This window comes from Sapajus apella, unplaced genomic scaffold (genome assembly GCF_009761245.1).
Source record: "Sapajus apella isolate SASKATOON/1434 unplaced genomic scaffold, GSC_monkey_1.0 scaffold88, whole genome shotgun sequence".
Lineage (NCBI taxonomy): Eukaryota > Metazoa > Chordata > Mammalia > Primates > Cebidae > Sapajus > Sapajus apella.
In genome coordinates, this window is record NW_022437028.1 from 682696 (window position 1) to 710686 (window position 27991).

At 46.8% G+C, this 27991-nt stretch overlaps 1 pseudogene; it reads left to right on the forward strand.

The window, feature by feature from the left end:
• Positions 1–17876: 17876 nt before the first annotated feature.
• On the forward strand, positions 17877–18788 carry LOC116534508 (annotated as a pseudogene).
• The last annotated feature ends 9203 nt before the right edge of the window (positions 18789–27991 follow it).

Genomic DNA, 27991 nt, shown 5'->3' on the forward strand with positions numbered 1-27991 from the left:
TATTAAAAATACAAAATTAGCCAGGCACGGTGGCACATGCCTATAATCCTAGGTACTCAGGAGGCTGAGGCAGGAAAGCCACTTCAACCCAGGAGGCAGAGGTTACAGTGAGCCAAGATCTCGCCATTGCACTCTAGCCTGGGCAATAGGAGCAAAACTCTGTCTCAAAAAAAAGAAATGTTTTGTTAGAGGCGTGCAATCAAAAAAGTTGGGAACTGCTGCCCTATGATAACACCCTCTTTTATTATCTTCTTCTTTACCACTAAACAAAATTTTTCTTTTGTTTTATTTCTTAATCCTTTCTCTCCCCTAGAATGTAAGCTCCATGCAAACCTATCTCATTTATTCATGCTATGTTATTTGTTATTGCTGACTAGCACTTATAATAAACTGACCACATAGCATGTGTTCAATAAATGTTTATTGACTGATTAAATAAATCAATGAATGGATGATCAGAATCTTCCCTGGGACCTGGTGGAAGGCTAGTTTGTGAACCCCAATACCTTTCCATGCCCAGGAGAGTGGCAAATAATGTCAAGAAGGGATGTCTTTAGGACAAGACCATTCATGAAAAATCTGGAAAGTTTCTGAGCTTTTTGTCACCTTTTGAGATCATTCCCCTGCTCCACCTGTAGTCAGAAAGCCATTGGGCAACCAAGGTCCTATAGTCAGAAGAATAGTCCCTGGTAAGTATCGACACCTTTGAATAAACTGCTTTAATATACTACAACTCCCAGGAATGTTTGCCTCAAAAAACACCATTAAGATAAGGGGCCAGGGGACTCAGCTTAGCTACACACTATTTCTGAGGTCCTATAACTTCCTCCAAGTTTCCAAGTTCTCATCCTTAACTTGACGGAAGTTGTGTATAAGTCTGTTCTCACACTGCTAATAAGGACATACTTGAGACTGGGTAATTTATAAAGAAAAAATAGGTTTAATGGACTCACAGTTCCACATGCTGGGGAGGCCTCACACTCATGGCAGAAGGCAAAGGAGGAGCAAAGTCACATCTTATGGTGGCAGGCAAGAGAGAGGGTGTGTAGGGGAACTCCCCTTTATAAACCATCAGATCTCATGAAACTTATTCACTATCATGAGAAAAAGCACAGGAAAGAACCCGCCCCATAATTTAATTACCTCCCACCATGTCCCTCCCATGGCATGTGGAAATTATGGAAGCTACAATTCAAGATGAGATTTGGGTGGGGACACAGCCAAACTATATCAAGTTGGATCACAGCAGGTTTTCTTCTTCACTTTGTTATTTGGAAATAATTTCAAATTTATAGAGAAGTTGCAAGAACTCAAAGAACATGCATATATATACCTTCACTGAGATTTATCTATTGTGAAGATGTTCCCACCTGTTTTACGTATCATGCCCTCTCTTCATATGTGTGTGTATATGCACATCACACACACACACATTTTTCTGAACCATTTGAGAATAAGTTTCTTGCACTACACTAAATGTTTCTGTGTGTATTTCCTTAGAATAAAGAGATTCTCTTAGAACTCCAGTGCAGTTATCAACTTCAGTAAATTTAACATTGAAATAATACTTTGTCATCTAGCAATGCATTTTTCAAATGCTTTCAGCAGCAGTCCTGCTTCTTCAAATGAAATCTTACTTGGAATTCCAACACACATCACAGGTGAAAATAGAAGGCTTGCTTGAGGAAGAAGACAAGAGAAGAGCTGTTTCCTACTTGATATGGTTTGGCTCTGTGTCCCCACCCAAATCTCACCTTGAATTGTAGTTCCCATAATCCCCATCTGTCAAGGGCAGGACCAGGTGGAGGTAATTGGATCCTAGGGGAGCTGTTCCCCATGCTGTTCTCATTGATAATGGGTGAATTTCAAGACATCTGATGGTTTTATAAGCATCTGGCATTTTCCCTGCTTGCACTCCCTCCATCCTGCTTACCCTGTGCCTTCCACCATGATTGTAAGTTTCCTGAGGCCTCTCCAACAATGCAGAACTGTGAGCCAATTAAACCTCTTTCCTTTACAAATTTCCCAGTTTCAGGCAGCTCTGTATAGCAGCGTGAGAACAAACAAATACACTACTGCTTCTGTATCAAATTACCACTGACTGGGTGGCTTAGAACAACACAAATTTATTATCTCCCTGTTATGGAGGTCAAAAGTCCGGATCTCACAGGGCTGAAGTCAAGGTACTGGCAGGTCTCACTCCTTCCGGGGGCTCTTGGGGAGAATCTGTTTTCTTGCCTTTTCCAGTTTCTAGAAGCATCCCACCCACACTCGTTGGCACATGACCCATGCCTGGAATCACATCTCCTACCTCCTCCTTTGACCTCCTTCCCTCCCTCTTATAAGAACCCTTGCGATTACATTGCATCCACTCAATAATCCAGGCTAATCTCCCCATCTCAAAATCATTCATCACATCTGCAAGGCTCCTTTACCATGAGAAATCACATTTACAGGTTCTGGGTATGAAGATGTGGAGGTTTTTTGAAGGGTCCATAATGCAGCCTACATATGGTTGAGTTGGTTGTAGACCGCACAGAGGCACCACAAATCCAGCCTGCAGTTCATTTGCCAAATCACGTGTCTTTTTCTTTGCAAAAAGATTCTGTCTGGTACCAGGCATTCGCCCAAAGGGATGCATCTGCCCAATAGGGCTGCTTTTTCTAATTTACAGGAAGACTCTATGTAGGCCAGCTGGTGGCTGATTCTATCATGCCCTCTTTCCCTCTAGTTTCTCAGAGTCTCCTTTTAAGCAACCCCTTAGGATTTTAGGATCTGTTTAAAACCCCAGGCCCTCACTGTTAAGACAGTTTCCAGCTGTGCTATGCCACACTTTGACACTGCATCTAAATGGGCCCCAGGGCACCTGGAGAACAAACAGCTTTCCAGTGATTTAGGTTGTGACCCAGAGGCAAAGGGAGCCCCTGAGATGCAGACTAGCTCTGCCTCAGTGGCGAGCCCCAAAGACTCGTAAACTTTGCAGATCCCTGCGACTTGGGATTCTCTAGCTCCCAGCTTCCTGGTTTCCCCAAGTTCGGATCTCAGAACCCATCATTCATGTACCCCATCACAAGTCCCCCACCCTTTCCTGCCTGAGGCCAGCAGAGGGGCCCAGGAGTCCCTGGAATGAAGAGGCATCCTCTCCTACGGTCCCAAAGGCACATCGTTGTGTAGTGCACGGCAAGCCACCCCAGATGCAGGGGTACACCAAGTCTCCCCAGCTTGTTGTCACACTGGGACACCTGTGTAAGGAGAAAGGGGTGGAGTAAAAACCCTAAGGATGTCTGGTCCCTTTGCCAACCCAGGCCTGCTCTGCCGGTGTGTCCCCAGCAATGCAGAACTAAGTAATAGGACATCTCCTGTTACTGATATGGCCCCCCTAAACCACTGAGTCATCTCTGTCCTCCTAACGGTGGCACAAAGAGGGGCTTCTACTTTCCCTGTCCTGCCTGGCCCCTACCCCCGTAACTGTGGTTCATTTGTTGACCACAGTTCTAAGAAATCTCGTTCCAAGATATCTTCAGATTCTGTAACCTGCTTGCCCAGGAATTCTCTGTTCCTGACTTTGAACCCATTTCCCACTTCAAGCAGGTCAGTGTTGATGCTATCTATTTCGGAGTCTCTTGTTCTTTTGTCTGCATTCTTCTAAATGATTCTGCAAGTATGAGGCCCATGATGCTGCCTGGAACACACCTTTCTGTGGGAGCTCCCACATTGAGCTCCTGGAACTTTTTCCCACTGACAGCCACTGGCCCAGCTCCCATCAGAACCTATCCTACCTCTGTATCTCCAAGGCTCACTCACCGTGCCTGCCACCAAGCCTGCAGGACACCTTTCTTTTTTTTTTTTTTTTTGAGACAGAGTCTTGCTCTGTCACCAGGCTGTAGTGCAGTGGTGCGATCTCGGGTCACTGCAACCTCCGCTTCCCGGGTTCAAGTGATTCTCCTGCCTCAGCCTCCAGAGTAAGTGGAACTACAGACACATGCCACTACACCCAGCTAATTTTTGTATTTTGAGTAGAGACGGGGTTTCACCATGTCACCGAGGATGGTCTCCATCTCTTACCTGGTGATCTGCCCACCTTAGCCCCCCAAAGTGCTACGATTACAGGCGTGAGCTACCATGCCTGCCCACACCTTTCTAGGGAGATAGCCACATGCACCTCCCTGCCAGGGTTACCCACACTTCTGCCAACACTTGACCTCTCTCAGCCACTAGAAGGCCAAGGGTGGAAGGTAGGGGTTCCCCACTGAGCCAACAGTCTGTCCTGCCCTTTTTCTCCTGAAATGAGAATTCACATCTTGCCCATTTCATTAAAAAAGTAATAAATGCCTTTCAAGTTTTTTTTACCTTTTCCTCTTTGAGGAATCAAAAGGTTCATTTCTGGAATCAGATCCATGTAACAGGCTTTTTAAATTACCCTGCAAATGAGTTTCCTCTCCAGCAGAGCAACGGAAACCTAACAAACCTGCTAAGTGGTGCCCTGGCTGGTGTTAAATTGATTCAAAGGCTGAGGTATGTGACTATGTCAGGAGGGGCAGGGGCCCAGGGCTGTCTGGCTATAGGAGTGTGCAGAGAAAATGCCAGCACCTGTCTCTCCTGCACCCTGACCTGGGTGGAACAGACCAGGGAGCTGGCAGCTGATACGGCGCTTACAGCCTGGGGAGAGGGAGAACTTTCCCTTGGAGACAAAGGGTGTCACAGCTCTCTCAGGCCTGCACAGGTCCAGCCAGCCCTAGGCTGAAGCATTCTGGAGAAATCTCTCCTAGAGGAGGTTCTCTAAGCCCAGGGGCGTGGCCTCAGGGTGGATGGCAGCTAGGCCAGCTCTCTATCTTCACCATGGCCACCCTTTTGAGGCCACCCTCACATTGTCCATTCTTAATTTTTTTTTATTTTTTTGAAATGAAGTTTTACTCTTGTAGCCCAGGCTGGAGTGCAGTGGCGGGATCTTGGCTCACTGCACCCTGCACCACCCAGGTTCAAGCGATTCTCCTGCCTTAGCCTCCTGAGTAGCTGGAAGTATAGACGCGTGCCACATCGGCCAGTTTCTTTTTTCTTAGTAAAGACAGGGTTTCGCCATGTTGACCAGGCTAGTCTCGAACCCCTGAGCTCAGGTGATCCACCCACCTCAGCCTCCCAAAGAGCCGAAGTTACTGCTGTGAGCCTCCGTGCCCAGCACACTGTCTGTTCTTGACATGGGCAAGTAGGCAGTATGAGCTGCCCAGGCCTTGGGTCTCTTTTATCTTCTGTGTTCTTTTTCTATCTTCTCTTTTTTAAATGCGTTGTAAATGCATCCAACAAATGGCTAGTGTCCAGAATCTACAAGGAACATAAACAACTCAACAAGGAAAAAACAAATAACCCCATTAAAAAGTGAGCAAGGGACGGGAACAGACATTTTTCAAAAGAAGACAAACAAGTAGCCAAAAAACATTTGAAACAATACTCAGCATCACTAATCATCAGAGAAGTACACATTAAAACCACAGTGAGACACCATCTCATACCAGTCAGAATGGCCGCTAGTAAAAAGTCATAAAACAATAGATGTTGGAAAAAATGCAGAGAAAAAGGAATGCAGATACATCACTGGTGGGAATGTAAATTAGTACAACCTCTATGGAAAACAGTCTGGAGACGTCTCAAAAAACTGAAAATAAAAATATCCTTCAGTCCTATAATCCCACTACTGGGTAGCTAGCCAAAGGAAAAGAAATCTTATCAAAAAACACCTGTCGTCATATGTTAATCACAGCACTATTCACAATACAGTGTCATGGAATCAACCTAAGTGTCTACCAACAGATGTTTGGATAAAGAAAATGTGAGATATATACATGTATCTCATATATATCTCACATTTTGTTGTAGTAGTAGTTCATGGTGTATGTGTGTGTGTATATAAAAGATCATAGACTGGGTAATTTATAAAAACAGAAATTTATTTCTCACAGTTCTAGAGGCTGGGAAGTCAAAGATCAAGGCAGCAGTTGGTTTGGTGCCTGGAGGAGCCCTATTGCTCAAAGATGGTGCCACACACACACACACACACACACACACCACACACACCATGGAATACTACTCAGCCATGAAAAAGAAAGGATGAAATCATTTTTCGCAGCAGCACAGATGGAACTGAAGTCCATTGTCCTAAGTAAAATGACTCAGAAACGAAAAGTCAAAACTACGCTTTCTCTCTTAAAAGTAAGAGCTAAATAATGGGTACACACAGATACACAGATTGGAATTATACACATTGGAGACTGCAAACGGTGAGAAGACAGGAGGGAGTTGAAGGGTAAAATACTACCTATGAGGTACAATGTAAACTAGTTGGGTGATAGGTACACTAAAAGCCCAGACTTCACCATTATGCAATAAATTTATGTAACACAACTGCACATGTACCCCCAAATCTATAAAAATTTTTTAAAATTAAATTAAAAATGTTAAAAATACATTAGGAGCACTATTCACCATAGCCCAAAGTAGAAACAACTTGAATGACTATCAACTAATGAATGAATAAATAAAATGTAGGCTATCCACACCATGGAATATTATTCAGCCATAGAAAAAAATGAAGTACTGATGCATTCTACAATGTAGACGAATCTCAAGACATCATACTAAGTGAAAGAAGGCAGCCACGAAGGACCATATATCGTATGATTCCATTTATATGAAGTGTCCGGAATCAACAAATCTATGGAGACAGAAAGTAACTTAGTGCTTGCCTAGGGTCCAGGGGTACTGGGCTTGAGGGATGACAGATAAAAGGTGGGCCTTCCTTTTTAAGTGATGAAAATGTTCTAAAATTGTGGTGACAGTTAAACTCTGTGAATATACTAAAACCCAATGAGTTGTGCGACAAATTGCATGGCATGTGAATTATATTCAATAAAGCTGGTTTTTAAGTACGCATTGTAAGCATGGGGTGGAGGCTGGAATTTGTAGCACAGATATGACCTTCAATTCAGAAGGATGAGAGTTCAAATGCCAGTTTCAAATTCTCCTGCCTCAGCCTTCTAGGTAGCTGGACATATGGCACATGCCACCACCATACCTGGCCAATCTTATTTTTAAGTAGAGACAGGGTTTCACCATGTTGGCCAGGCTAGTCTCGAACTTGTGACCTCAGGTGATCCACCCACCTCAGCCTCCCAAAGTGCCGGGGTTACAGGTGTGAGCAACCATGCCCAGCACACTGTCTGTTCTTGACATGGGCAAGTAGGCAGCATGAGCTGCCCAGGCCTTGGGTCTCTTTTATCTTCGGTGTATCCCTGGACCCCTGGGCTTACAGGACCTCCTCTATCAAAGACTTCTCCAGAATGCTGCAGCCTAGGGCTGGCTGGACCTCTTGAGGCCTGAGAGAGCTACCATAACCTCTGTTCTCCAAGGGGCTGATTCTCCCTCTCCCCAGGCTGCAGATTCCGTACCAAGACTTCCACACTGAATAGCCTTGGGCAAATCATTTAACCCTTCTTGGCCTCTGTTGACTCAGCTGTAAAGTTGGGTGAATACTGTTCACCTTAAAAGGTAGGTGTCTTATTCCATTTGCTGGGTAATTTATCAAGAAAAGAGGTTTATTGGCTCACAGTTCTGCAAGTTGTACAAGAAGCACGGTGCCAGCATCTGCTTCTGGTGAGGACCTCAGGAAGTTTCTACTCATGGTGGAAGGTGAAGGTGGCTGGCATATCACATGATGAGAAAGGGAGCAAGAGACAGGAGGGAAGTGCCAGACTCTTTTTAAGAATCAGCTGTCATGGGAACTAACAGTGAGAACTCACTCACTCCTGAGAAAATGGCACCAAGCCATTCATGAGGGATTCAACCTCATGACCCAACCACCTCCCACCAGACCTTACCTCCAACATTGGGGATCACTTTTTCACATGAGATTTGGAAGGGACACATGTCCAAACTGTACCAACTGCTATAACAAAAGGCAATAGATGGGTAATTTATAAAGAACAGAGATTTATTTCTCACAGTTCTAGAGGCTGGGAAGTCCAAGATCAAGGCAGTGTTTGGTTTGGTGTCTGGAGAAGGCCCATTGCTCATAGATGGTACCATCCAGGTGTCCTTACATGGAAGAAGGGATGGAAAGGGGACAAACACTGAGTCCTCACATGGCAGAAGAGCAGGAGAAGAAGAGAAATAAAGAGCATTAATCCACTCATGAGGGTGGGAGCCCTCGTGATTTAATCACTTCCCCAAAAGGCCCCACCTCTCCATATCACTACAATGGAAGTTCAGTTTCAACACGAATTTTGGAGGGAACACACATTCAAACCGGAGCAGTGGGCATTAAATAAGATATGCATAAATCCCCTGGTTCAGGCTCTGACACAAAGCAGAAACTGGACATCATGATAACTACTATCATGTTACATAGAACAGTCAACTCTGAGGCAGAATATCTAGGTTCTAATCCCAACCCTACATGACGTTACTGGAAGACCCTAGAAGCTCATAGCCTCCCTAAGCCTCAGTGGCACCTGCAGTAAGATGGGATGAGAGGACTTTACAAGGTTAGGTTGGAAAGGTCAGAAGCTAACAAGTGCAGGAGTCCCGTATGTTGGGAACCCCATACAAGTTTGTTAATGATCAAATGGATAGATGAATAAATGATGGATGGATGGATGGATGGATGAACAATGAGTGTGAGACAGATACTCATTCAAACACACACACAAACACACACACACACACACACACACACACACACACACTCACTCCTTCAGAGTATCAAAACAACAAACTTGTAACTTTTACCTTGCTGATCAGCATTCTCAGTGCAAGGGTTCCAGCTCCCAAGAATAGACTGGGGCCCAGAGACTCTGAGAGAGGCCTGGAGTCACTGCAGGGCAAAGATGAGAAGCTGTTTCATCCAGGACAGTTTTGGGACAAAGAACACTCAGTTTTCCTCTTGAAAAGTAGAAATACTGTGTGTCTCTCATGGTCTCCCTGAGCAACAGGCTGCAGCACAGGCACTCCGCGACCCACCGGGTGCAAGACCCCCTCTGCCTGTCTCTGTGCCCTTCCCAACCTGTCCTAGGGCCACTACCCATCCCCCTGTGGAGTGCCCCTTGGACAGAGTAGGACTTGAGCATCTCCCTCTACCTGGAGATTCACAAGAAAAGTAAGGAAGAGGAGGGTTCCAGGGACCCTTGAAAAGGCCACAGCAACTTCCCATGTTCCTCTTGAACATCAACTCCAAGTCTAAGGGGCAAGTGAGGTCTGTATATGAGCCTTGGCCTTCTTGTTATTTGGAGTTACCAAGGTGGTAACGACAATCATGAACTACGTGACTGTGCTAAGGGAAAGCCAAGTTCAAGCTCTTTCAGGAAAACTGGAGCCAAGCTCCTTACACTGCAAAGGGGATTATCAAAGTGAGGTGCAAACAAAGATAGAGTGCAATGAAACTGTTTACCAAACAGTGACCTGTCCATTATCATAATTGGTGATTCCTACCACCTTTGCCAGGTAAGCAGGTCGGTACAACCACCCCCATTTCACAGAGGAAGACTTCAGGTCACAGGTCACACTGCCTGAAATCAGCAGAGCTCCCTGTGCTCAAAGATCAGGGACTTCTTTACTCCCCTCTCCTGAAGACCTACCTCCTACAACTGTGTGAAACACATTCATTATCCAAATGCTGGAAATGGCTGCAAAGGAACTGCAAATTGGAGTTTCTTTGTGTTTGGCATTAATGATTTTTCCCCAGTGGATGCTGAAGGAGGTCGCTAGTTGCTCAGCTTGGTGAATATAATCCCCCTGCCAAAAGATGAACAGAAGCTGAGGGGGCAGCTATGTTTGGGCGAGATCCAGTTCCAAGGCTCCTCTGGGAAGGGAGAAAACAGCCAAGGGGCTGCAGAACATGTGGGGGCAGTTCTGCATTCCCCTGGAAGCTCCCCAACCCTGAGGCCCCCACACATACAGTATCCCAAGGAGCAAGCCCCGAAGGACAAGGACCCCATTTCTGCAGAGGCTAGGAGTACGATACCCCAAGAAGGCAGCAGATCTCTTCAGGGAGACCAGGTGTTCTCTCTTGATCCCAGCTTTTTTTTTCCATTTTGTTGTTTCTTGTACTGCCCCTTTCCTTTCCTGGCCTAGGTGAGTCAGTGCCCTCCTGCCACTTGCCTTCCCAAACCCACACCCAGTGCAAAGCCTGCTGCAGACAGAAGAGGTGCCAGGGGACAACACAGCCCTGGATAGACACAGTCTCTGGTCTCCTGGACTTGATATTTTACTGGAAGAGACATGCAACAAACAAGTTGGTAACAAAAAATAAAAATAAAAAATCCAAACTCAGTAAAATATCTGAAGAGGTTCCTTCTAAGCCAAATATAGTGACCACCACCCATGACGCTGCCTCAGGAGGTCTTGAGAACATGTGCCCAAAGTAGTTGGGTTACAGTTCGGTTTTATACGTTTTAGGAAGACAGAATTTACAGCCAAAGACATAAATAAATGTATGTAAGGTATACATTAGTTCGTTGGCAAAGGTAGGACATCCCAAGGGGGCAGGAGGAGCTTACAGGTCATAGGTGGATTCAAAGATGTTCTGATTGGCAATTGGTTGAAAGAGTAAAGCTTTCCCTGAAGAGTTGGAGTCCGGAGAAAGAAATACTTGAGCTAGGATAAGGACGGTTGTGGAAGCTGAGGTTCTTATTATGTCGGTGAAGACTCTAAGTAGCAGGCTTCAGAGAAAATCAATGGGAACTGTATCTTATCAGACCTTAAAAGGTGTCAGACTCTTAGTTAATTCTCTCCTAGATCAGGAATAGATCTGGAAAGGGCAGGGGATTCTTGCAGAATGCAAACTTTCCCCTTCAAGAGACAGCTTTGCAGGGCCATTCCAAAATATGCCAGACAAATATATTTGGGGATAAAATACTCTGATTTCCTTCAGGGTCTGCAATTTATCACGTGACACTGCACCAGGGTCAGGCTGGAGTTGGATATCTTATTACTACAAAGAGTCTTTTTTTTCTATCTTATGGTCTCTATTTTAATGTTAATGCTGGTCAGTTGTGCCTAAACTCCAAAATGGAGCCGGTAGAGCGAGGTGTGTCTAACCTCCCTTCCCATCATGGCCTGAACTAGGTTTTCAGGTTTTCTTTGGGATCCCCCTGTCCAAGATTGGGGGTGGGGGTCCATTCAGTCAGCTGGGGGCTTAGGATTTTATTTTTGGTTTACAAAGTCAACCAGTAGCTATGTATCATAATTCTAGCAGGGATAAGAATGATAGAGGAAGGGAAAGCAGGGTAGTGGGAGAGGGTGACCAGAGGCTAGAGCTTGTCTTTGAAAGAGCCAATCATGAGATGAGAGGAACAGCATCCAAGGATGTGAACAACCAGTGCAAAGTGCTGGAGATGGGAACAAGGCTGGCATACTTGAGAAAAAGGGGAAGGCCAATGTGGCTAGAGCTTGAGAGCCACCAGAGGGGCTGACCAAAGGGCACATCATCAGGTCCTTCACGCCAGGCATGGAGCTGGGATTTCACCCCCAGGATTATGGGTGGACCTTGGAAGGTGTCTGCATACAACAGTGAGGCGACCTGATGTATGTTTCAGAAAGGTCACTTGAGCTATTGTGCGGATGGTCAGGACGAGAGAGGAGAACATGGAAGTAGAGAATGATCTGGAGCCTCTGAAGCTGTCTGGATGAAATGGTGGTGGCTTGGCCTGGGTACTGGGGCAGAAGACAAGAAGTGGTCAGATTTAGGGTCTATTCAAAGGTGATGCTGCTGGGACTTGAGGATGGCCAGCATGTGGGGTGTAAACACAGGAAGGGATTTGAGGAGTGGTCCAGGGGGTTTTCAGCCTGAGAAAAGGAGTCTGTTTCTTGAAATGGGAAGACTGGGGGAGGCAGAGGCTGGGGCCAGGGTGAGACTGGGTGGGAGAAACAGAATATTTTTGATATGTTAAATTTGAGACCATGAATATGCAGTGCCAGGCTGTAGTCAAGGCTGAGCAAGTATAACTGTAACTAAGAATGTTTTCCTCCACGACTTCCTCACTCCAGAGCCAGCGTGGGGCAATTCTGCTTCACAGACGTGGTTCTGCATATTCACCTTAATTGTGGGATCTGGGACACCAGGACAAGCTTTGACACCAATATGTAGAATCTCCTCAACAGAAGGTCCTTGACTTAAACTCAGAACAAGCCTTATGGGTCTAGAAGCTGATGCTCCAAAAGAATCATGGTGTGTATCAGGGTGCCGCCCTGCCGTGACTGCCTCTCTCCCCCGGGCCATCTCTCAGATGTACATGCAACTTGGCAAACAATTATCCAGAACTTCTAGGCTATGCACTAGGCAATGGAGGTTGGAAGATGAATTTCACAGTCTCACGGTAGGGAGATAGACTCTTAAATAATACAGCAGAGGGTGGGCACCGTGGCTCATGCCTGTAATCCCAGCACTTTGGGAGGCTGAGGTGGGTGGATCATTTGAGGTCAGGAGTTCAAGACTGGCCTGCCCAACATGGCAAAACCCTGTCTCTACTAAAAATACAAAAATTAGCCTGGTGTAGTGGTGTGCACCTGTAGTTCCAGCTACTTGGGAGGTTGAAACATGAGAATCACTTGAACCTGGGAGGTGGACATTGCAGTCAGCCAAGATCGTGCCACTGCACTCCAGCCTTGGCAACAGAGTGAGACTCTGTCTCAAAATAATAATAAAAATAATAATAATAATAATATAGCAGAGAGGAAAACATGCTAACTAGAGGTCTAACCAGGGTGCATAGAGATTGCACAGGGAGAATTCATTTTGCCACAAAGGATCAGAAAAGCTTCATCTAGGAGGTGTTGTTTGAGCTGCCCTTGCAGGATGATGAAGTGGGTGCAGGCATTTCTATTCAATGGGACCCCTAAGTAAAGAAACAAAGCTGTGAAAACACGCGGCTAGCGTGAAGCTCGGTGCCGGGAGAGATGCAGGAGATGGGCCTGCGTGGCCCAGAGCATCTTGCAGAAATGGCCGCGCTTATATAGATCCCATCCTCCTTGCTTTTCTCAGGATATGATATTGACGTCTCCATCGAGAGGCGGGAATCTATGTTCCCTCTCCTTGAACCTAGGCAGACCCTTTTTAGCAGTGGAATATGGCAGAAGTGGTGATGCGGGTACCGGGAAGTATAGGACTTCTTGGTTCTGTCATCTCAGGAGAAAGATTTTGGCCAAAACCACTGATTTAGCCAAAAAGAGAAGGTATTGAAGGGAAATAAGGAACAGAGAGTTATTTAAAGGGAAGTACACTGCAGAGGTGAGGCAGAGCTGGCTACTGAGGGCAGTGAGCCAACAGCAGCGTGAGAGTTCTGTGCTGGGTTTGTTGTTGTTTTTTGAGACAGAGTTTCACACTTGTCACCCGGCTAGAGTGCAGTGACACCATCTCAGCTCACTGCAACCTCTGCCTCCCAGGTTCAAGCAAGTCTCCTGCCTCAGCCTCCCAAGTAGCTGAGATTACAGGTGCATGCCACCATGCCCGGCTATATTTTTGTATTTTTAGTAGAGACAGGGTTTCAACATGATGGCCAGGCTGGTCTCAAACTCCTGACCTCAGATGATCTGCCTGCCTTGGTCTCCCAAAGTGCAGGGATTACAGGCATGAGCCACCGCACCCAGCCTCTGTATTGGGTTTTGAGGATGTTGGACTCTTTTCTGAAGTTCCTGCCTCTGTCCTAAGTCTCTGCCTTTTTTCTTTTTCTAGTTTTTTGGCTCCTGCCTTAAGTCTCTGCCATGTCTCTGCCTAATTCCCACCCTAGGTTTCTGGGACCCTTCCTGATTATTCGTGCTGGATACAAATCCTGCCTCGTGGCTGTGTAATTTATTTGGGGGTTTTGTTTTGGTTTGGTTTTTGAGACACGTTCTTGCTCTGTTGCCCAGCCTGGAGTGCAGTGGCACAATCATGACTCTGCATCCTTAACTTTCTGGGCTCAAGTGATCCTCCCACTTTAGCCTCCTAAGTAGCTGAGGTTACACTTGCATGCCGTGATGCCCGGCTAATTTTTGTATTTTTTGTAGAGACTGGTGTTTCTCTATTTTGCCCAGGCTGGTCTTAAACCCCTAGGCTCAAGTGATCCTCCCACCTTGGCCTCCCAAAGTGCTGGGATTATAGGCATGAACCACTGCACCCGGCCTTGTTTTTTGGTTTTTTTTTTCAATTTAACTTTTATTTTAAGTTCAGGGGGTACAGGTGCAGGTTTGTTATAAGTAAGCTTGTGTCATGGGGGTTTGTTGTACAGATTATGTCATCACCCAGGTATTAAGCCTGATACCCATTAGTTACGTTTCCTGATCCTCTTCCTCCTCCCGCCCTCCACCCTCCACCCTCCAGGATGCCCCAGTGTCTACTGTTCCTCTCTTTGTGTTCATGTATTCTCATCATTTAGCTTCCACTTATAAATGAGAACATGCAGTATTTGGTTTTCCATTCCTGTGTTAATTCACTTAGGATAATGGCCTCCAGCTCCATCTGTGTCCCTGCAAAGAACATGATCTTGGCTGGGCATGGTGGCTCATGCCTGTAATCCCAGCACTTTGGGACGCCAAGGCTGGAGGATCGCTCAAGGCCAGGAGTTTAAGACCAGCCTGGGTGACTTCACAAGACCCCCTCGCTGCAAAAAATTTTAAAATTGGCTGGTTGTGGTGCTGCCTGCCTGTAGTTCCAGCAACTTAGGGGCTGAGGCAGGAGCATTGCTTGAAGCCAGGAGTTCAAAACTAGTTTGGACAATGCAGTGAGACCCTATCTCTAAAAAAAAAAAAAAAATTCTTTTAATTAGCAAGGTGTGTTGGTGTGCATCTGTAGTTCTAGCTACTCAGGAGGCTGAGGTGGGAGGACTGCTTGAGCCCAGGAGGCTGCAGTGAGCTGTGATCGCACCACTGCACTTCAGCCTAGGTGACAGAGCAAGACCCTGTCCCAAAAAATAGAAATAAAAGAGAATGGCTCCAGGGAGGAGATGAAAGCTTATGCTAGGTGGCCAGGCACAGTGTAAGCCACCTAGCATAAGGTGTAAGCCTGTAATCCCAGCACTTTGGAAGGCCGAGGTGGGCAGATCACCTGAGGTCGGGATTTCGAGACCAGCCCGGCCAACATGACAAAACCCCATCTCTACTAAAAATACAAAAATTAATCAGGCATGGTGGCATGCATCTGTAATCCCAGCTACTCGGGAGAGTGAGGCAGGAGAATCACTTGAACCCAGGAGGCAGAGGTTGCAGTGAGCTGAGATGGCGCCGCTGCACTTCAGCCTGGGTGACAGAGCGAGACTCCATGTCAAATAAATAAATAAGAAAGTTTATTCATGAGAAAAGAAAAAGGCAAAGACATTTGGGGTGGGGTAGGGGTGGGGTCAGTAGAGCGGCGACTGACAAAGCGTTAGAGAGAAGAGGTTGGGGGAACAATGGCGTTGATAGTGATTCTGAGGTTCTATCTTTGTAGACCCAGGGATCATAATGTCATTAATGGGATAAGGTATGAGGGTCTGCTCATTTAACAAATAGGCATGGCTCTGTGTGAAGTAAGACTCATACCTCAGCCGCCTAGGTATTATGGCTTGAATATTTGTTCCTCCGAAACCCAAATTGAAATTCATTCCCCAATGTGGCAGTATTGAGAGGTGGGGCCTTTAAGAGGTGATCAGATCATGAGGGCTCTGCCTGCACAAATGGATTCATCCATGAATGGATTAATGGATTAAAGGAATGTTGGGTTAATGAATTCGTTGGTTATCATGGGAGTGGTACTGTTGGCTTTAGAACGAGAGAAGGAGAGAACTGAGTCAGCACAATCAGCCCCTTGCCATGTGTATTAGGCCATTCTTGCATTGCTATAAAGAAATACCTCAGGGCCAGACTCAGGGGCTCATGCCTGTAATCACAGCACTTTGGGAGGCCGAGGTGGTCAGATCATGAGGACAGGAGATCGAGACCATTCTGGCCAACATGGTGAAACCCTGTCTCTACTAAAAATACAAAAATTTGCTGAGTGTGGTGGCACATGCCTGTAAGCCCAGCCACTCAGGAGGCTGAGGCAGGAGAATCTCTTGAACCAGGGAGTCGGAGGTTGCAGTGAGCCAAGATCATGCCATTGCACTCCAGCGTGGTGACAAAGCAAGATTCCATCTCAAAAAAAAAAAAGAAAAGAAACACCTAAGACTGGGTAATTTATCAAGAAAAGTGGTTTAATTGGCTCATATCTCTGCAGGCTTTACAGAAAGCAGGGCCTGACATCTGCTCAGCTTCTAAGGAGGCCTCGGGAAGCCTCCAATCATGGCGAAAGGCAAATGGGGAGCAGGCACATTGCATGGCCAGAGCCTGAGCAAGAAAGACAGAGAGGGAGCGATTAGGGGGAGATGGCACATGCTTTTAAATGACCAGTTCTTGTGTGAACTCCGAGTGAGAGCTCTCTTATCACCAAGGGGATGGGCCAAACCATTCATGAGGGATCTGCCCCCATGATTCAGGCACCTCCCACCAGGCCCAACCTCCAATACTGGGGATTACAACTTAACATGAGATTTGGGCAAGGATTAATACCCAAATTATGTCATCGTATGATGCTCTGTACTGCCTAGGGACTCTTCAGAAAGTCCCTACTAGCAAGAAGGCCTTCACTAATGTACCATTTGAACTCTGACTTCTCAGCCTTCAAGACTGTAAGAAATTCCTTTTCTTTGAAAATTACCCAGTGTCAAGTATTCTGTTATTAGGGCAGGCACAGTGGCTCATGCCCCTTTAGGAGGCCCAGTACTTTGGGAGGCTAAGGTGGGTGGATCACCTGAGGTCAAGAGTTCGAGACCAGCCTGGCCAAGATGGTGAAACCTACTAAAAATACAAAATTAGCCTGGTGTGGTGGTGCGTGCCTGTAATCCCAGCTACTTGGGAGGCTAAGGTGAGAGAATCGCTTGAAACCAGGGGGCAAAGGGTGCAGTGAACCAAGATCGCACCATTGCACTCCAGCCTGGGTGAGAAAAGCGAAACTCCATCCCAAAAAAAACAAAAAGTATTCTGTTATTTGTTGATGCAAAAGTGCCAATCTAATATAAGCAACAGAAAATAGACTAAGACACCAGGGCTGGCCAGCTTTCCTCCTGGCTCTTCACCCTGTGTCCTCCTGGGACGCGGGCTCCCTGCCAAGCTTTGTGCCTCTCCATTGGCCGTTGGATGAGCCACCCCGAGCCTCACTGACTCTGGGGCGTGAGTCAGCATTGCCAGCCCCCTTTGACTGCCCAGGCTTTCTCTAATCTTCTTTCCCCAAATGCTTCCAACCTTTCAACAAGTCCTCCTGGGTCTACCTCCAGAATACAGCGACCTCTCTCTCCATCTTCACTAAGACCTCCTCCAAGCTGCCATCATATCTTACCTAGAAAACTGCTGCCTTGTCCTAACTGGTCTTGCTTTCTGCCTTGTTCTGTTTAATGGAAACCAGGCCGAGTGTGATGGCTCACACCTGTAATCCCAGTCCTTTGAAAGGGCGAGGTGGGTGGATCACCTGAGGTCAGGAGTTCAAGACCAGCTCAGGCAACGTGGTGAAACCCCATCTCTACTATAAATGCAAAAATTAGCCAGGCACCGTGGCAGGAACCTGTAATCTCAGCTATTCGGGAGGCTGAGGCAGGAGAATTGTTGGATTTGCAGTGAGCAGAGATCGCGCCACTGCACTCCAGCCTGGGTGACAGAGCCAGACTCCGTCTCAAAAAAAAGAAGAAAAAAAAAGAAATAAAGAAAAAGGAAAACTAGACCATGCCACTCCTGTCCTTTAAATCCTCTCAAATGAGCTTAAAATAAAACTCCACCCTGAACATCATCTAGAGTGCCAAGCAGCTCCGCTGAAAGTAAGGGTGTCGTGCTGAGCCCTAGCTAACCTGATGGCACTGTGGGCACTGACCCGCGCTCTGCACTTTCTGAGCCTGGCACCAAGGCTTTTCCCCGCCACCCAGATGACGGACAGTGCCCTCCTCCAACAGTCCCTGTCTTGATGTTGCTCCCCTGCCACCTAATCCTTACTTCTGTGGCCCTTAATGCCAACTTCGTGTCCTGGAAGAGTCGTACCAAGTACACCATTACACCAGTGAAGATGAGGAAGTCTGGGGGCCGAGACCACGCAGGCCGAATCCGGTGTATGTTATTGGCGGGAGCCACAGGCAACGTTATCTCATGATTGACTTTCTGCGTTTCCAGCCTGAGGAGACCAACTCAGGACCTTTTGAGGAGAAGGTTATCCAAGTCCGCTATGATCCCTGTAGGTCAGCAGACATAGCTCTAGTTGCTGGGGACAGCCAGAAATGCTGGGTCATTGCCACAGAAAACATGCAGGCTGGAGATAGAATCTTGAACTCTAACCGAATGGCAGTTGCTGCTTGGGAAGGGGCTGCGCATCCTCTTGGGGCTCTGCCTGTGGAGACCCTCATCAAGCACATGGAAAGTGAGCCAGGCCAGGGTGCCCAGTGTATCCAGGGACGTGTGGTGTGCTACTGCGGAAGATGAATGGTACAGCCATCATCCAGCTGCCCTCTAAGAGGCAGATGCAGGTGCTGGAAACGTGCACAGCAACAGTAGGTTGAATATCCAACGCTGATCATAACAAACTGTTTTTGGCAAGGCAGGTCGCAACCGCTGGCTGGGCAAGAGGCCTAACAGTGGGCAATGGCACCACAAGGGGCGCTGGGTTGGCTGAAAGATTCGGCCACTACCCCCCCTAAGAGTTATGTGAAGCTGCCTTCTGCTGCTGCCCAAAGCTGATATCCCTGTACTGTAATAAGATGCCCCCCCTCCTGTTTAAAAAAAAAAAAAAAAAAAAAAACTCCACCCCAAGACCTCTGAGACCATCCATCCGCCCTAGCTTGCTGCTCTCTTCTTCCTTGACCCTCTCCTAGTTGACTGCTCTGTCCTGGCCGGACTTGGCCTCTTCATCATCATCAAATGGGCCAGGCTCCCTCCCGCCTCAGAACCATTGCACGTTCTCTTCAACTCGCGTGGAGCCTCCTTCCCCAAAGTTGGAGTCTTGGAAGGGACCCAGTAAAAGCCCTTCTCTTCCCAACTTGAGTCTGAGCACATGGAAAAATAAGACCCACCAAAAGGACAGCTCATTACTCCCTTTCATGAGTCACGAAGGCCAGGTTGGAGGATGGAGCTTGATGTAAACACCCAGTGCAACCTCTCCAGCCAGACCTGAGCCCAACCACACGGCACCACAGGCCAGTGTCACCGAGGTAAGACTCAGAGCAGAGTCCTGCACCCCATGAGCAGCTTACTGCCAAGCAGGAGAGTTGAGAGTATTTTGTGTGTTGGCCTGAAATCTACCAATCAGATCAGTAGGTCTGCCTGCCCCAGGTATAGTGAAGAAAGAGGGGGGGAAACACCAGGTGTGTGAGTCCACTGTGCTGCTTAGAGTAAGCGCATCCAAATCAAGGGTTCCAAATGCCCACTTCATTCTCATCTCTCAGATCTCAGAGAGGCCTTTGCTGATGCATTCTCTAATAAAAAAAAAAAAGAGCACCCCCTGACCCACATGCACACATACACACACTCGGCCTTTCTTTCATCTTCACTCCCCGAAGTTACGTCTTTGTGTCCTATCGATGAGTAGGCATCACTGCTGGAACATAAGCACTGTAAGGTCAGTGCCCTGTCCTATTCATGGCTGCATCTCCAGTGCCTAGAACAGCATCCACCACATCACTGGGGACCTTTCAATGAATTGAATAGATAAGAGTAGCAATCCCTGAGCCTAAATCCCATGTTGTGGCCCAGAGCTGGGAGCCTCAGTCCTCTCCATTCAGGAAAGTGGTTCCTCCCAGAGCCAGGTCGAGCGGCAGCTCCCACGCAAACCCAAGAGGAGGCCTGGTGAGTGGATGTCTTCGTTATTAGTCTTGAAGCATCAAGCCCCTACTTACAGAGCATGGATACTATTTTAAGAGACAATTTGTGACTAGCTACCATGACGACAGTGTGTCACCTATTTCCTTTGCTCGGAGACTCAGAGCACTAAAAATGCTGTGTAATGTAATTGGTTTTTCAGTGTGGGGCCTGAGCTTTGTGGGATGTATTTTGTCCCTGATGACAAGGAACAATGAGATAAGCCATCACTCTTGCTTCTACTCCCAGAAAAAAAGCTGGTTCTTCCTGGCTGCTGCCAACCCACATGGGGTATTGGTGGGGAATTTGTCACCCATGGCCACCGTCAAATGCTAGTTCTTTCACACCAAGAAAGGAAGAGGGGGCAGGGAGGAAAGTCAACCATCTACATGGTCACCACCCTTGCAGGCCATGGGGCGGGACTGTCTGAGAGTGGCTGACAGGTCACCAGCCTCCGTCCCAAGTTGGGGCTCCAGGGGCCTCCCCAGGCTCACTCTTCCAAGGTGGACATTGCAGTTGGTCCCACTGCATTTGTGCAGGCTGGGCAGTCTGCGCCATGCCAGGGGTGGGGACAGGCATCACAGGACAACATCTGCACCCCACTTCCCAGGGATCAGGGGAAAGAGGGTAACTCTGTGGTTCTTTGGGATAAGGGACCAGGGCCCTTTTTTTCACAATAAAGACAGGACAGAGCAAATCCACCTGCAGCTCCACCCCCAGCATCCCAAGTCCCTAAACCCTTGTCACTCCAGCCCTTCAAATTCTGGCTCTCGTTTTCAATCTGCAGGAAAGGGGAGAGGCTAAAGAATTCTCTTTCATTTCACTCCATAAATAACTAAGCAGCACAGCCTGAAATATTTATGGACATGAGCACCAAATGCATTCTGGGCAGGACAAGGTGGGTCACGGAGATTTGCAAGGCTGCTGCCTCAGTCCTTTGCTGGAGAGGCAACTAAATGGCTTCAGGGGCCAGGAAAGATGAGGGGCGACAAAGGCAGCCTCCAGGTACGTGTGACCTATCGGGGGACCCGCCAGGAAATGAGGACTCCCTCCAGGTCTCAGAAAAGCCTCCTTTCCTGGAGGAGGATGTGTGGGCAGTGTTTGCTGCTGACTCTGCCCTTGCACTGTATCTGCCTGTCCACTTTCCAACACGCTGAAGGGGTAACTGCCATGTTTCAAGCTACAAGTCTCCTGGTCCTGAATGGGCACCTGCACTGTAGCTTCCAACAATGCAAATATTAAGTATTTGGCTTGTTTTGAGGGTCCTGAGCTGCAATTAATTTGTGGCCCGAAGAGAACAAGCTCAAGCCCTGATGATGCAATGAGGCTCCAGGTGACTGAAGCCCCAGATGCTCCAGATGAGGGGGACCACTTGGCTTCTCTGAGCCTCCCTCTCCTCACACAGAAAGCACAAAGCTTGAATTAGATTGCCACTAAAGTTGTTTCCAATTCTGTGGCTATAGGAGAAACTCTTTTAATCTTTACCTTAAAAGAGAGAGAGAGAAAGGAAATAAGGAAGAAAATGATGGAAATGTAATGAAAGAGTAACAGCAGATTGTTCAATCCCAAATACAAATGTGAATAATAATAAAAACAGACTTACATTGCACTTATTATGGGCCAGGCCCTTTACTAAGCCCTACAAAGTGCCTGCCTTTACTATGCTCATTTTAAAGATGAGGAAACTGCAGCACAAAGAGCTTTTTTTTTTTTTTTTTTTTTTTTTGAGATAGGGTCTCGCTCTGTTACCCAGTTTGGAGTGCAGTGGTGCGATCACGGCTCACTGCAACCTCAGCCTCCTGGGCTCAAGTGATCCTTCCTCTTCAGCCTCCTGAGTAGCTGGGACCACAGGCACACACCACCACATCTGTCTAATTTGGGGTATATTTTGTAAAGACGGAGTTTCTCCATGTTGCCCAGGCTATAAAGAGCTTTAATAACTTCCTGCAGTTTACAGAGGTAGAGCACAGTTCAGCTCAGGTATTCTGGCTCCTAACTCATGCTTCTAATCACAATGCCATACTGTCTAGTTGATGACACTTACTCAGTCACTCATCTGACAGTTGTATATAAAGTACTTGTCATATGCTGGGCATTGACCTGGGTGATGACTTGGAAGCTTCACTGATGAATCATCATACATTGATGAATTTGCTCCCAAAAGGCTGAACTGAGAGTAGAGGGGATACATTTCCCCTAGAAGTCATCTGCCTCAGGTGTCCCTAAGCCCTCCAGACCACTGAAGTCAACCTCGTCCTTTAGGATTTCAATAAAAACCATTGAGCTTCATTCCTTATATAGTAAGAAGTCTAAGATATTTCCAATACATCAGAATTCTTTAGTGAAGGGAAAGCTTTCATTTCTTTTAGCTACTTTTTGCTCCAACTCACCACTTCTGCTGAATTATTTGTCTCCTTTTTGCCATTCTTCATTTTTCCTTCTCTCCATCTGTACCCACCCAAGCATGGGTCAAAGTACAGTTGAAAGAAGAAAATAAATGAAGACATAAATAAATGAAAAGACATACTATGTTCATGAATTAGAAGACTCAACATAGTAGACAAGTCAGTTCTTCTCAAATTAACCTATATACTGCAATATCAATCAATAAAAGTAATATCAATTTATATGCAAATGTATACTAAAAGTTAAAGACCTAGAATAGCCAAAACTGTTTTTTTTAAAAAAGTAAGAGTTGCTGGCCAGGCACGGTGGCACACGCTTGTAATCCCAGGACTTTGGGAGGCTGAGGCAGGTGGATCACCTGAGGTTGGAGGTTGGAGACCAGCCTGGCCAACATGGTAAAACCCTGTCTCTACTGAAAAAACACACACACACACACAAACACATACTAAATTAGCTGGGCATGGTGGCAGGTGCTTATAATCCCAGCTACTCGGGAGGCTGAGGCAGGAGAATTGCTTGAACCTAGGAGGCGGAGGTTGCAATGAGCTGAGATCGCACCACTGTACTCCTGCCTGGGCAGCAGAGCAAAACTCTGTCTCAGAAAAAGAAAAAAAAAAAAGTGGCTAGGTGCAGTGCCTCATACTTGCAATCCAAGCACTTTGGGAGGCTGAGGCAGAGGATCACTTGAGCCCAGGAGTTCAAGATCAGCCTGGGCAACATAGTTGAGAGCCCCATCTGTACAAAAATTAAAATAAATACTTCCAAGTATGCATGGTGATGAACCTGGGAGGCAGAGGTTGTGGTGAGTCACAATTGTGCTATTACGCTCCAGTCTAGACAGCAAGAGCGAAACTGAGTCTCAGACAAACAAACAAACAAAAACCTCATAGAACTGTATACCAGGGGCAGGGAGTGTCAATTTTACGACATGTTAATTTCACAATAAAATGTTTTAAATACCCCCAAAATCATAACCACAGTCAGCTTGAGGTTTACCTTCCACTAGTATTGCCTTACTGTGTTCCCCTAAGGAGAGCCTTACTAACCCAGACCAAGGGGAAGGAGTTTTGTGCGCCTGTGTTCAAGGGATTTTCAAATTAACATGCACATGTGCAGTGATCGCTGGACCTCTGGACATAGAGAGCCAGAGTCCCCTGACACCCAACTCTGTTGAGAATCACATTCAGAGGATCATGCAAGCCTCCCGGAATTTTAACAAAGCACCTCTCCTCGAAATAAATAAAGAAACAGCGATTTTCATCTTTAGCTAGCATCTCTTGAGAAACGTCAGAGGCTCCAAACTCTAACCTTAGCAACACTTACTGTGTCCTCTTCTTCCTCTCCTGGCCAGTGCTCTGTATTCCACAGAGCCTCTTGTTGCCAACAGACTTGCCTTCCCACACTCAGAGAAGCCTTGGGCCTCCCTCTCTAGGCACTTTCTCTCCCCACGTTGCTTTTCCCTCCCTCTCCTGGCTCCTTCTTATGCAGCTCTTTTGGGCCTTTCTCATCAGGCCCTTGTCTTTGCTTCTCCTCTCTCACTCATCATAGGAAAATTCTACAATGCAGCATTTTTTAAAAATTGTAGGAAATCATTTGATAAAGTCTGAGTCACCTTGTGGATTGTGAAGTTGCATGCATCTCAAAGACTGTGTTCTCTTCATAGGCAAGGGAGGAAACTCACAAAGGGCGGCAACAATTAAATAGTAATCATTGTGGCCAGCCTCGGTGGTTCATGCCCGTAATCCCAGCACCTTGGGAGGTCAAGACAGGTGGATCACAAGGTCAGGAGTTCAAGCCCAGCCTGATCAACATGGTGAAACCCTGTCTCTACTAAAAATACAAAAATTAGCTGGGCATGGTGGCTGGTGCCTGTAATCCCAGCTACTTGGGAAGCTGAGGCAGGAGAACTGTTTGAACCCAGGAGGAAGAGGCTGCAATGACCTGAGATTGCACCATTGCACTTCAGCCTGGGAGACATGGTGAGACTCCATCTCAAAAAAAAAAATTAATGATTCTTTGCACTACTATAAAAACAAAATGCAAAGTTCCAGGCCAAGGTTGAGAATTTGATTTCCTGCACAGGGAATCGTTCTGCTGTTCACACACAGGTCTAGGTCACTTTTCCCCACCATCCATCTCACAAACACATCACCTTCATTAAAAAGGGCCCCAGGAATAGCCTTACTCTGACACGTGTTTGCATCTGATGGATGGGAGCATCAATGCAAAAGTAAAGGGAACTATGAAAAAGCGCCCTGATGGTCAGTGGTGCACACCTGTAGTCTCAGCTACCCAGAAGGCTGAAGCAGGAAGATCGTCTGAGCCCAGGAGGTGGAGGCTGCAGTGAGCTATGATCACACCACTGCACTCCAGCCTGGGTGACAGAGCAAGATCTTGTCTGAAAGAAGAAAATTAAAATGATGGCTAATTCCAGTGAATACTTTCCCTAGAGGTTCTTTCGAGCCTTTTTATAATATATACACATAATTTCATTGTGCTTTCCATCCTCCATTTCCCCCTCTCTTTATCCATTTTAATGATATGAAATGTACCTGTTCAATAGAATGTTCCAGCTTGTGCCTTCATTTTGAGTTCTTAGAAAGCTGATACCTTCACAGTTGGGACTCTCCCTCCAGTGAGTTGTAATGTGTGTTATTATTTCCTCTTCCAAGGTGGAGAGGAGTATCTTTTCTGTGGGATTTCATGCCCTTTGGACTGTGACCGAGTTCATAAAGAGCAGTTTTGTATTTGCTTTGCTGGGTCCCCAGGGCTTTCATGAGCCAGGACAGGTTTTATTATACATTTCTCTGTTTGAAATTCCAGCTCACGTTGGCGGTGTAAGCTGAGCCACATCGCATCCTTGAACAGTGCAGATGGGTTCTTGTTCCTCCGTGGTGTGGATGCTGGGAGCAAGGAAGCTTGAGAAAGTCCATCTGACCTTGGACCCACCATGGAATGGATGTGGACAGATGTGCCCACCTTGCTTAGAAAAGGTTGGTCAGGCCAGCCAGGCACCGTGGCACACACCTGCAATCCCAGCACTTTGGAAGACCAAGGTGGGTGGATCACCCGAGGTCAGGAGTTCAAGACCAGCCTGGCCAACATGGTGAAACCCTGTCTCTACTTTGGGAAGCTAAGGTAGCTTCCGGGGAAGACGAACCAGGCATGGTGGTGCAGGTGTGTAGTCCCAGCTACTCAGGAGGATGGGGTCACAGGATCACTTGAGCCCAGGAGGTCAAGGCTACTGGGAGCTGTGATTGCACCACTGTACTCCAGCCTGAGCAAGAGAGTGAGACCCTATCTCAAAAAAAAAAGAAAGAAAGAAAATGTGCTTAACATATATGCCATGCAGCTGGGTGCAGTGGCTCACGCCTGTAATGCCAGCACTTTGGGAGGCAGAGGCAGGCGGATCACCTGAGGTCAGGAGTTCGAGACCAGCCTGGCCAACATGGTGAAACTTGGTCTCTACTAAAAATACAAAAATTAGCCAGGTGTGGTGGCAGCACCTGTAATCCCAGCTACTCGGGAGGCTGAAGAAGGATAATCGCTTGAACCCAGGAGGTGGAGGTGCAGTGAGCTGAGATTGTGCCACTGCACTCCAGCCTGGGAGACACAGTGAGACTCCATCTCAAAAAAAAAGGTGGAGGGGCTTCTTTGGAAGGATACCAGGGATCCTCAGACCATTAAAGGAGGCTGGCAAATACAAAAAGCAAAAGAGCTCTGGGAACTTCAGCAGCGGGAATCCACAGACCTCTCCCCGGAAGCTACCGTGACATGGCTCCAAACACCTCTTCCCAGAAATCTGCATCTGTTTCTGCTTCCGATTTCCAGGAGAGAGAATCAGAATGATGGAGCTTGGTAGGGTACTCAGCCTGGAAAGTTCAGTGTGAGTGTGGCCAGGAGCTAAGAGGGTTTGTTGGACATACCTCAGTCTGCCTGTCACCACAGCCAGGATGGACCAGGAGACGCAGGGAGTGGGGTCTGTGTGCAGAGGGGCAAAGAGCAGGAGCTGCCAGAAAAAAAAAAAGAAAAAGGCAGTCACTACAACTGCACTCTTCTTTCTCTGCACATGCCACAGTTGTTCCACATCCCACGCCTGCTGCAAATGGGACAACTTGGTGTCATCAGATGGACTCGCAATGGGAAAACCAAACCATACCAAGGTGTGAGCCACCACGCCGGGCTTAACTGTTTGTGAAGATTTTTTTTAATATATACAGAGAAAGAGTCTCACTATATTGCCCAGGCTGGTCTCAAACTCCTAGGCTCAAGGGAACCTCCCGCCTTGGCTTCCCCAAGTCCTGGGAATACAGGCGTGAGCTACCACACCAAGCCAGCAGTCCTCCTCAATAGCCTCAGTTCCTTCTTCTTGCCTCAAATATGCCTGACAAAGGCACTAAGCACCCCAGGCTCAGATGCAAACAGACAACAGAACCCAGGCACTTTCGAGAACAGATGCTGGCTACCATGGCAGGAAGGGGAGCATGGCGGCCATTGCCCCTACTGGTGCAACAGCCCATTCTGTCACTGGTGCCATCGTAGAAAAGCAGGTGTCTCATTTTGTGTCTTTGTGTATTTATCATGTCTCCAGGTATGATAAATACGAATATATTTATCTTAAAGAAAATTCTGTATAACTATTTGCTTTGGAAAAAAAAAAACCCATGTGACAATGAAACACCATTGTCAGAAAGGGAATCCTTTTCCATCCCCCACATATCTACTCTGCTTAATATGTAGCATACATTCACTCATTTATTCATCAAACACCTTCCAGCCCCAATGGAATGTCAGGTGTAAGGGACCCAAAAGCCAGCATGTGTTCGGCTGGACACAGTGGCTCACACTTATAATCTCAATGACTCAAGAGATTGAGGTGGGAGGATATCTTGAGGCCAAGAATTTGGGACCAACCTGGTCCACATACTGAGACCTGTCTCTACATATAAAAAAACAACAAATAAGGCCAGGCACAGTGACTCACGCCTGTAATCCCAGCACTTTGGAAGGCAGAGCCTGGTGGATCACAAGGGTCAGGAGTTCACGACCAGTCTGGCCAAGATGGTGAAACCCCGTCTCTACTAAAAATACAAAAATTAGCTGGGCGTGGTGGCGGGTGCACAGCCTGAGGCAGGGAATTGCTTGAACCCAGGAGGCGAAGGTTGCAGTGAGCCAAGATTGTGCCACTGCACTCCAGCCTACGCGACAGAGCAAGACTCTGTCTCAAATAAATAAATAAAATAACAAATAACATTAGCCAGGTGTGATGGCGCACACCTATAGTCCCAGATACTTATAAGGCCAAGGTGGGGGGACCACTCGAGTCCAGGAGTTCCAGACTAGCCTGGGCAACAGAGCAAGAGCCTGTCTCTACAAAACCTCAAATAAAAAAACAATAACTGGGTGTGGTGGCACACGCCTACAGTCTCAGCTACTAGAGAGGCTGAGGAGGGAGGATCGTTTGAGTCCAGGACTTCAAGACTACAGTGAGATGTGATCATACCACGGTGTCCCAGCGTGGGCAACAGAGCAAGACTCCAACTCTAAATTAAATACACACACACGCATATATATGTATACATACATAAATATACATATGCATTTATACATATATAAAAATACATATATTATAAAAATTACATATACATAAATATATATGTATAAATGTATACATGTGTTTGTGTGCATGTGTGTGTCTCCTGCCATTACACCATGTCAG